Genomic DNA, 10,599 nt, shown 5'->3' with positions numbered 1-10,599 from the left:
CAGGAAAAAGCAAGGGCAACAGAGAAGAAAGGAGAACTGGACACCATGCTGTTCATAAATCTTCAGACTTCTTAGCTAGTCTATGTATACATTTTTATGTGCTGAAGTCTTTTTATTATATAAAGTGCTATTGTACAAAACAATAATGTTGAATTATTTTCGTTGCATAAAGACTTATGTCTAATACTGGATGCAAACACTTCAGGACATAAGTACTTATGTACCAAAACTTCATGAGCTGAACTGTGTCTTTTCCATCAGTTGACCCAAAACTCTCAGTCCAAAAAGTATGCATAAAGTCCCAGACCACATTTTCTTCCATTTGCTATAGTCAATGTAGTGCTTGAAAGCTCATCACAGACTGATTCTAATCTTGGAAGGATTATATAGCCTGATTGCACCAAGCATCTAAGTTCCATAACTGTCTTTGAGCAGCTGAATAGCATGCCTAGAGTGCAAGAGGAATGTGAACCAGAGACCATAGGTTAGGTTTGATTTGGTTTTGGAAGAGGAGAGGGAGTGTGGTACAAAGGGAGAATGGGGACCTTCAGCACATCCATACCAAAAAAAAAAAAAAAAAGCACATCAATTCACCTATAAAATTTCCCTGCTTAAATTCACCAGCATGCAAAAAGATCTTTGTGAAAACATCTCAGCATGTCTAAAATATACCTTGTTGAAAAGATTCACTCAAAGTTCTCTCTCAAAAGAACTTACCCATACCCTTTTACCTATTAGCTTTGATAGTGACATTTTTCTCTGTGCACATTCAATTTTTATTCAGTCCCTTATTTGGGAAAAAAAATACTCCTGACTTTAATGGAAATTTGCCTAAGTAATGACCTCTATATTCGTCATTGTATTAATACAAATAAATCTTTAATATTCATTGATTCTATTAACTTTTTTCTACTGATTTAAGAAATTAATCAATCAGAATACAGAGATCGCTTCTTAAAACCAGTAGCATATATTAGCTGAATGTTTTTTATAACGCTATTATGTCATTTTATATTGGACAAAGGTATTCTAATGAATATATATTCTTGTTTGTTTGTTTTCCAATAAGAATTTTATTGTAACACAGAGAAAACAGAATGTTCTTGCATTTAGAAGAATGTATTTGGTCTCTTGGTGGTGAAACGTGGTTTGTGCTGACGACACAGAACTCTGTGTGGCAGAGGGAACTTGATTTTTGAATCATGAAATTGCTTGACTGTCGGTCTACGGCACTTGCTAACAGCAATGTCCTCAACTTCATGACCTGAATAGAGTGAGCATGGGCATGATGGCGAGCACCAGCACTTGTCAAGTTCCTGTATTCCCTGTACATGTTGTGGGTTCCACTACAAGAATCATAGCGTAGCCAGATACCAAAGTTTTTCACCTGCAAAGGGGACTTTTCAAATACCTGTCCACAGTACACAATTTATCCAGAAGATTTCTTCATCTTCTTCAGTTGAGACACAAAGTACCAGAAATGGGACTTGGCAACAACATGATTAGGAGCAAAGATATGCATCTGGTAGAGGGATGTTGTTGGACATTTAGGAGTAGGAAGCCATCACCGAACAACTTTGTATTCCCTCAGGGTGCCCGAAGCCTTATAGGCGTTTATATTTTCAGGAAAAAGGAAATAACCTTCTAGAGAATTTTGGCGGTTGGTACTTGATTCCAAGATTTGGAGTTGGTTGTCCCATACATTTTTATTCTGACCTCCCCACTGCTTTCAGTGGGGAGTTCTGCTTAAAATAGATGGCAAAAGATACCCCTTTAGCCTTCTAGTTTGATTGCTTTTAAACAAAATCAAACAAATAATTTGTAATTAAACCGAATGAATAGCTTTTTACAACAGTGCTTTAAAGTAAATCAGTTACATTTTTAGACTGATGTGTGACCCATGAGATACATGTGTAATTATTCTGTTTATAAAACAGAAAAAATTGGACAATATATGTTGACCTGCTGAATGCATAAATCTGTTTTATATTTTCCTTATAGGAAGCCTCCTTTTAAATTGACAAAATAAAATTAAGTTGCAGTTTGTACATCCCATTTCTGTGCAATTAAAAGATAAACCATACAGTGCTATATTTTTTAGTTTGCTTTGCAAGTGCACTGTGACTTGATGGGCCATCATAGATTAATTGGCTATTACAGTGATCTATGGCTTTAGTAGTTATTCATCAGTGACTTTCATTACACAAACAGGAGCGAGATAATCTGTTGCAAATGTATTTTTTCTCAACTGGTCCCTAAACATTTGAAAATGCTTTTTATGTATGAAGCTTTAGGTTGAAAATATATACAGTTGTGAAATGTTTTTACCACTGAAATAACTATTAATCTACATTTTGGCATGACTGACTTACTCATAATAAATGAGACAGACTGGCAGTCTGTTATTGTCCCAGGGTGAGGGCACTGCAGAGCCATGCCTTTCAGGGAAGCACCATAACCCCCCAGCACCTGGGGGAAACCCATTTTCTGTGATATCCCTTGGGAAGGTGTACCCTGCACTCCCTTCTGTAGAGAGACAGCTGCATTGGCCAGTGTGTGGTCCTTTTGTGGAGCTGGCATTAACAGACAGGAGTTGTCATGTTCAAGTGAAAGTCCAAGACTGCATTTGTTACTAGCCCTTCATTTGTGTCTTCCCCTACCTCTGCATTAGCAACTTACAATCCAGTCCTATCTATTTAAGTTTATTTCTCATTAATGAAGGTTATTGGAGCATGGCCTATTAGTAGAATAGGTGCCCAGATGGCTACAGAATAAGCATTTTCAGATCAGTTGTGTTGCACGGCTAAAAATTATTTGTTGCACGGCTAAAAATTATTATTATGTTGGAGTGCAACAGTCAAACAATAAATGTTCATTGTGGAGTGCCACTGACTGAACACAGTTCTCAAAGAGCAGATAGACGCAAAAGCTATGGGATCCAATTGGCATGTACATGCGTAGATGCCAACTTTAAGAATTATGATTCCAAATGCCTTAGGCACCTGGCTCCTTGTTGTTCTCGATCCTAATAGAGCCGGCAGGTGTTGAAATGTCTCTAATATAAACTAGAGTCAGGCTGCTACAGAAATGGTTGGTTTGGTTCCTTAAGGATGTAGTTTTTACATATTAGCTTTTGATCATTACTTGCTATTTTGGGGGGGTCCTTTTTCTTTACTGGCATACAAATTACATTTGAGAACAACATTCTTCACGAATCCCTCATGACCACTGGCTACTATGCCATTTTATTTTTAAAAGAGGTGGTCCCAAAAGCCCATGCCTGTCTTTGTCAAGAATTGATGAACTACCATAAGCACCACTGAAAGCCTGATACATGGGTCACTTGCACATCCATTTTTCTTGGTGAATTATTAAGCTATTAACCTACAGCTATCTCAGTTTTACACCATCCACTTTCACCGTGTGCAAAGGATGAATAGCTTCACTAAATTCCATTATACTAAAGAACAATGAGAATAGTGTATCTCTGACTTTAGGACAATGAAAGCAACATTGGGACGCTGATTGTTTTGTTGTGATTAGTTTGTTGTGATTAGTTACTCTCATTTTTCTAGATGACTGATTTTCCTCAGGAGGCATATACAATAGCTGAATTTCAGGACACTGTTACATTTTATTATTATTTGTATTACTGTACTGTCCAGAGCTTTCAACTCAGATGTGATCTCATTGTGCTGGGTGTTCTATATAGCAATAGCAAGAGATGAGACAATCCCAACTCCAAAGAGTTCAGAGTCTAAATTGCTGACAAAGGGTCGGCAAAAACAAGTGTTATTTTCCCCCTTTTTATAGATGGGGCATTGAGACAGATCCTGCCCCACATTGTCTGAGCGACTTGCCCAAGATCACACGGGAAGTGTGTGGCAGAACCAGGCATTGGAACCCCCATCTTGTGAATGTCTTATGCACTAGACCACTATAGATTTATGAAAATGTGGGCCAGGCCCCTCATGGTCTATTAGTATTAAACCCTACAAATAGTTCATTCTTTCAGCTTTTTGAAAAGTCACTTATTTGGGTGCCTAAATATGATTTTACGAATCTAACTATAGGCACCTAGGTTGGAAAATTTTAGCCTCTGCATTTTTATACCACTGCTATCATCAACACACCTAAGAGTATAGGGAGCTGAATAGCTCAGGAGACGACTAATGAGATATGGAGCTTTCACATTGGTTTCTGTTTCAATTCCTCCCCAGACACTGATGCCAATAACTGTTACCATCCAATAGTTGTTTCTCTTCCTTGCTGTTCAGATATCTACATTACAAAGCCACCACCACAGCTGACTCCCTTATTAGTAATCACAGCAGAAGTGAAGACGGAAGGATTGTTGTCATTCTTAGAAAACGTCAGTGGGTGCTAGCAGTTCCTACACTCTGACCACAAGGTGTGGGATTTTTCATTTTAGCTTTTCTCAATAATACACCCACCCACCCACCCACCCACACACACACCCCAAGAAAAACACTTGGTAAAACTGATCAAGCTTCATTCCTACAGGCTGGAAATGAAGAAACAGAATGTGGTTCTGTCGTTTTTATTTTGAAATATCTGGGAAATACTCTGATACTATGCAGGGGGGAGGTCAGATGATAAAAATACAAACTTTAAGGCCAGAAGGGACCTCATGATCATCTAGTCTGACCTTCTGCACATTGCAGGCCACAGAACCTCCCCACCCACTCCTGCAATAAACCCATAACCTCTGGTTGAGTTAAAGGCTTCAAGTTACAGAGAATCCATCATTTGCACTAGTTTAAATCTGCATGTCTGCCATGTTGCAGAGGATGGTGATAAAACCCTAGGGTCTCTGCCAATCTTCCTTCCTCACCCCAAATATGGTGATCAGTTAGACCCTAAACATGTGGGCAAGACCAAGCAGTGAGACAGCTGGGAAAGAATTCTCTGTAGTAACTCAGAGCCCTCCCCATCTAGTGTCCCATCACCAGCCATTGAAGATATTTGCTGCTAGCAGTCGCAGATTGGTTACGTGCCATTGTGGGCAGTCTCATCATATTATCTCCTCCGTTAACTTATCAAGCTCAGTCTTGAAGCCAGTTAGGTTTTTTGCACCCACTGCTCCCCTTGGAAGGCTGTTCCAGAACTTCACTCCTCTGATGGTTAGAAACCTTCATGTAATTTCAAGCCTAAACTTATTGATGGCTGTGTCAACATTGCCGCTTAGCTTAAATAACTCCTTCCCATCCCTGGTATCTATCCCTTTGATGTATCTGTAGAGAGCAATCATATCTCCCCTCAGACTTCTTTTGGTTAGGCCAAACAAGCTAAGCTTTGAGTCTCCTCTCATAAGGTAGGCTTTACATTCCTTTGATCATCCTAGGAGCCCTTCTCTGTACCTGTTCCTGTTTGAATTCATCTTTCTTTAAACATGGGGTCTCACCAGTGCTTTGAATAATGGTACTACCCTATCTCTGCTGGAAATACCTCACCTGATGCAGCCTAGGACTGCATTAGCCTTTTTCACGGCTGCACCACATTGGCAGCTTATAGTCATACTGTGATCAACCAATACACCAGGTCTTCCTTGTTCACTGTCTCTTCCAACTGATGTGCCCCCAGTTTATAGCAAAAATTCTTGTTAGTCCCTAAGTGCATGACCTTGCACTGTTAAATTTCATCCCATTTCTATTACTACAGTTTTCAAGATCATCCTTGTATCTTGATTTTCTTGTAGGATATTCTGGTCCTACTCCGTATTGGCAATATCTCCCAACTTTGTGTCATCTGCAAATTTTATTAACTCCCGCTTTTTGTGCCAAGACCATTAACAAAAATGTTAAGTAAGGTTGGTCCCAAGACTGATCCCTGAGGAGTTCCACTAGTAACCTCCCTCGAGCCTGACTGTTCACCTTTCAGTATGACCCACTGTAGTCTCCCCTTTAGCCAGTTTCTTATCCATCTTTCAATTCTCATATCAATCCCCATCTTCTCCAACTTGACTAATAATTTCCCATGCGGAACTGTATCAAATGCCTTACTGAAATCTCAAGTAGATTAGTTCTACTGCATTTCTTTGTCTAAAATATCAGTTCTCTTCTCAAAGAAGGAGATCAGGTTGGTCTAACACTATCGATCTTTTGTAAAACTATGTTGTATTTTATCCCAATTACCATTTACCTCTATGTCCTTAATGACTTTCTCTTCAAATTTTCTTCCAAGACCTTGCATACAATTGAGGTCAGACTAACAGGCCTGGTAGTTTCCTGGATCACTCCCCCACCTCCTTCTTAAAAATAGGTACTATATTAAAAATTCTTGAGTCATAGGGTATGACCTCTGAGTTTACAGATTCATTAAAAATCCTTGCTATTGGGCTTGCAGTTTCATGTGCCAATTCCTTTATTATTCTTGGATGGAGATTATCCAGGCCCCCCATTAGTCCCACTGAGTTGTTTGAATTTGACTTCCATCTCGGATGTGGTCATTTCTACCTCCATATCCTCATTCCCATTAGCCATCCTGCCACTACTTCTAGGCGCCTCATTACCCTTATTAAAAATTGAGGCAAAGTATTTCTTTAGGTGTTAGGCCATGTCTAGACTATCTTTAATCTACACCCCATCCTCAGTGTTAAGTGGTTCCACTTCTTTTTTGTTTGTTTTCTTTTTATTTATATGGCTATAGAACCTTTTACTACTGGTTTTCATCTCCTTTGCAAAGTCCAATTCTGCATGGCTTTTGGCAGTTCTCACTTTGTCCCTACACTTTCTGACCTCCAAGCAGTAGCATTCCTTACTGATTCATCCCATCTTCCATTCCTTGTAGGCTTTCACCTTTCTCTTAATCACCTATTTGAGATGCCTGCTCATCCAGGTTGGTGTGCAACCCTTCCCTACACTTTTTCCCCCCTGCTTGGGATGCAGACTTAGGATAGTTTCTGCAACTTTGACTTAACGTAATTCCAAGCCTCCTACACATTCAGATCTTGAATTCTTCAGTCTTGTTCACTTCCCTAATAAATTCTCTTATGTAGGATTCATGCAAGGTTCATGCACTTGGCAACATTCAGGGCACACCCGGAGCGTTGTGTAGGAGCAGTGCACACACGGCTCCTCTCAAGGGCATGAACCTTGGAATCTCGCCCAGATGACATGAACCGTGGGTAGCCTCCCAGGACTGGGCTTAAGGCCCGAGAGCAAGGAATGCGGTAGATAGATATTGGTAAATAAGAATATTAAACAAAGCCAGTGTATTCCTTTTATCTGTTGGAGCATGTAATGCGCAGGAGGAGGGAGAGAAATAAAAGAGAGGGTGGAAAGCTGAAAGGCAGACCAGCCCGTCGGCAGACCAGCTTGCTTACTTGCTTGCTTAAAGCCTTGTTCTGTCTTGTATTTGAACCGCAACAACTGGCGCCCAAACGTGGGGCCCTCAGCACTCACCTCGCCCGGCAAGGGTTTCAGACGCGTCACTCATCCGCTTCGCGGATCCCGGTGAGTACTTCTTCGTCGTGGTAAGCATGGGAAGTTCCCTCTCTGCTTTGCAAGTGCAACACCGCAAGGAGCTACAGTATTTGCTGCGTAAGGCTCAGCATGATTGCCCCACTCGAGAACTCACTCTCCTGCTACAGGAGGTGAGTGCCCAATGCCCATGGTACTCTGAAGCCGGAACCCTTAAGCTAGCGGACTGGGAGCGGTTGGGCCAGGCATTGCACAAAGATCCTCGGGTGCCCGTGCAGGCTTTATATGCCTGGCACCTCTGCCGCGATGCGATACAGCGTGTCGCTTCGGACAGGCCCTCCCTCGCGGGGCTGGTGCTCTCACCACTCCCGTCCGCTCCTGCAGCCATCCCCCCTCCTGGCGATGCAACACAGCGTGTCGCCTCAGAAAGGCCCTCTCCCGCGCCAATAGAGGGACTGCTGATCCCGCCATCCCCGACCACTCCTGCAGCCATCCCTCCCCCTGCTTCGCCCCCAGTGCCTCAATTACTGCCGCCTCCTTTGTCTCCCCCTCTCGAGCCTGTGAGTGGTCACCGTCCCACCATGGGGCCCCATTCTCCGGGGCCCCCCGGGGGGGGGTCATCTGCGTCTGCTCAGGGGCTTTCGCTGGTGCAACAAATGGTTCATGCAGCAAAGACTCGCCCAGATCTTACAGCAGAGGAATTAGCTGATCTGGTCTCAGTTTGTCCAGTGACCTGGCAGGATGATGGCCAGGGCAACCAGCTTGCAAACTGGGTCAGTTTGCCTTACTCGGTGATCAGAGAGGTAAAGAAAGTGATTCGCGAGTTCGGCCTCACTAGCACGTATGTACGTGGTCTCCTTGAAGGGCTAGGTACTGGGTACACCCTGGTCCCTGAAGATTGGAAGGCGCTGTTGCACATGATGCTGACGCCCAGTCAGTATGTTATTTGGCTTAGTGAGTATCGGCAGCTGGCGGAACGCCAAGCCCAGGTATATATAGTGCAAGGTGTCACTTATGAGCAGTTAGCAGGGGAGGGCCCGTTTGCTACCGTTCAGATGCAGTCTCAACTTCAGCAGGCTGTCTTCTCCATTATTTCTGCCTGCGCCCAGCATGCTTTCCGGAAGGTCCCGGATTCAGGCAAGCCTACCAAAAGCTTTGCCAGTATCCGTCAGGGTGCATCAGAGTCCTTTATGGATTTTACCAACAGATTGCAGGAGGCTATCCTCCGACAGGTGGATAACCCTGCGGCAGCTCAGGGGATTCTGTTAAAAATGGCGGTTGAAAATGTGAACGAGGATTGCCGCCGTGCTCTCCAGGCGGCACAAGCCGCTGGCGTTCTAGAGCTGTCGGTCATGCTGTGGGTTTGCCAAAACATCGGCACACAAGCACATAAAGCTGGAGTTCTGGCTGCCGCCCTGCGGAAAAGCGGGAAGGAGGGGAAGCGTGGTTACCGCTGTGGTAAGGATGGTCACTTTCAGAGGGAGTGCCGCTCATCGACGGCGCCCGCCCGCCCCTCAAAGAAGTGCCCCAAGTGTCAGAAGGGCTATCACTGGGCTAATCAGTGTCATAGCGGGTCGGGAAACCACACGACGGGTCCCCCCGAACCCAGGGCCAAACGGGGGTGTTCCCCACTCAGACAACTGTTCCTCTGCCTTAAAATCCATAGACTCCATGAGGGCGACGACTGCCGGAAGTGCAGGGCTTGATTTGATTATGCAGGAGGACGCTGATTTTCAGTTGCCTGGGGAGGTTTGCTCCATACCTACACAGGTGACGGGACCTCTCCCTGCCGGATTAGTGGGTCTGGTTCTCCCTTGCTCACACGCTGGGAAACAGGGTTTTTTTGTCATCCCAGGGGTCATTGATGCCAATTACACCGGCGTTAGTAAGGTTCAGGTGTGGACCCATCTTCCGCAGTCGCTCCCGCGTGGACGGTCAATTGCACAATTGATTTTAGTCCCCTATCAGGTGCCAGCCGCAGAGGATCGAGCCCGGGGCGGAGGCAGCTTTGGATCGACGCTGTCTCAGTCGCCGCCTCACGACACGTCCTCTCAATTTGTTGCTCTAACAATGTCGCTCCACCCCTCGAAACCTCAGTTAACACTTCTTTTAAATAATTTTCCTTTTACAGGGCTGGTGGACACTGGAGCTGACGTTACGGTGATTCGTGATCAGGACTGGCCGGTCCGTTGGCCAACAGTTCCTTCTAAAGAGTTGTGGGGGATCGGGGGTAGCAAACCCGGGCGCCAAAGTTTGTCTTGGGTCACGGTCTCTAAACCAGGAGGCCGTGCCCTTGCTACAATCTGCCCTTTTGTGCTCCCTGTCCACCTCAATATTTGGGGCTGTGACTAACTTGTAAAGCTAGACACCACCCTCAATATTAATATATAATGGCCCAAAACCCTTCCCCACTCACCTTGCCCTCCGCATTACCATTGGTATGGCAATCCTTAGAGCCCGTATGGATTGACCAGTGGCCCCTCCCCCTAGAAAAGCTGAAATCGCATCATTCAATTGTACAACAATATTTGCATGCACAGCACTTGGAGAGCTTTACTAGTCCTTGGAACTAGCTGCTGTTATTTTGGCCTTTCAATTTTTTGCTGATTGTCCTTTTAATTTGATTGTGGACACTCATTATGTTTATCAGGTAATTGATCATTTACCCCTTGCCCTCATTACCCCTCAGGTCGATGCGGACCTTCTTCGCCTGCTTTTGTCCTTACAGCATCTCCTCACCACTCGTAATTTCCCTTATTTTGTTGCTCATACTTGCAGTCATACCCCTCTGCCTGGGATACTCACTGAGGGCAATGCACGTGCTGATGGCACGTTACGTGGTCAGGTAAATTCCCTTTTTTCTGACCCCATCAAAAGCCATTCCTTTTTTCATCAGTCTCCTTCTGTTTTGGCCCGACAGTTTCACATTCCTGCTGATCATGCACGTTCTATTGTTCTTTCCTGCTCCCACTGTGCCGCTGCTGCCCCTACCGTTTTTTATGCCGTTAACCCCAGAGGTACCACAGCGAATCAGCTGTGGCAAATGGATGTCACTCACGTGCCACAATTCCGCCCCTATTCATTTTTACATGTTTCCATTGATACCTATTCGGGATTCCTCTGGGCGACCCCACAGCGTGGGGAAGCCACTCCCAAA

At 44.3% G+C, this 10,599-nt stretch overlaps 1 pseudogene; it reads right to left on the bottom strand.

The window, feature by feature from the left end:
- Nucleotides 1–1,073: 1,073 nt before the first annotated feature.
- On the bottom strand, nt 1,074–6,503 carry LOC144268189 (large ribosomal subunit protein eL20 pseudogene; annotated as a pseudogene).
- Between the last annotated feature and the right edge of the window lie 4,096 nt (nt 6,504–10,599).

This window comes from Eretmochelys imbricata, chromosome 7, assembly GCF_965152235.1.
Source record: "Eretmochelys imbricata isolate rEreImb1 chromosome 7, rEreImb1.hap1, whole genome shotgun sequence".
In the NCBI taxonomy this organism is placed as follows: Eukaryota; Metazoa; Chordata; order Testudines; family Cheloniidae; genus Eretmochelys; species Eretmochelys imbricata.
The sequence above is the reverse complement of the archived record's forward strand: the minus strand, read 5'-3'. Positions and strand labels throughout refer to the sequence as shown.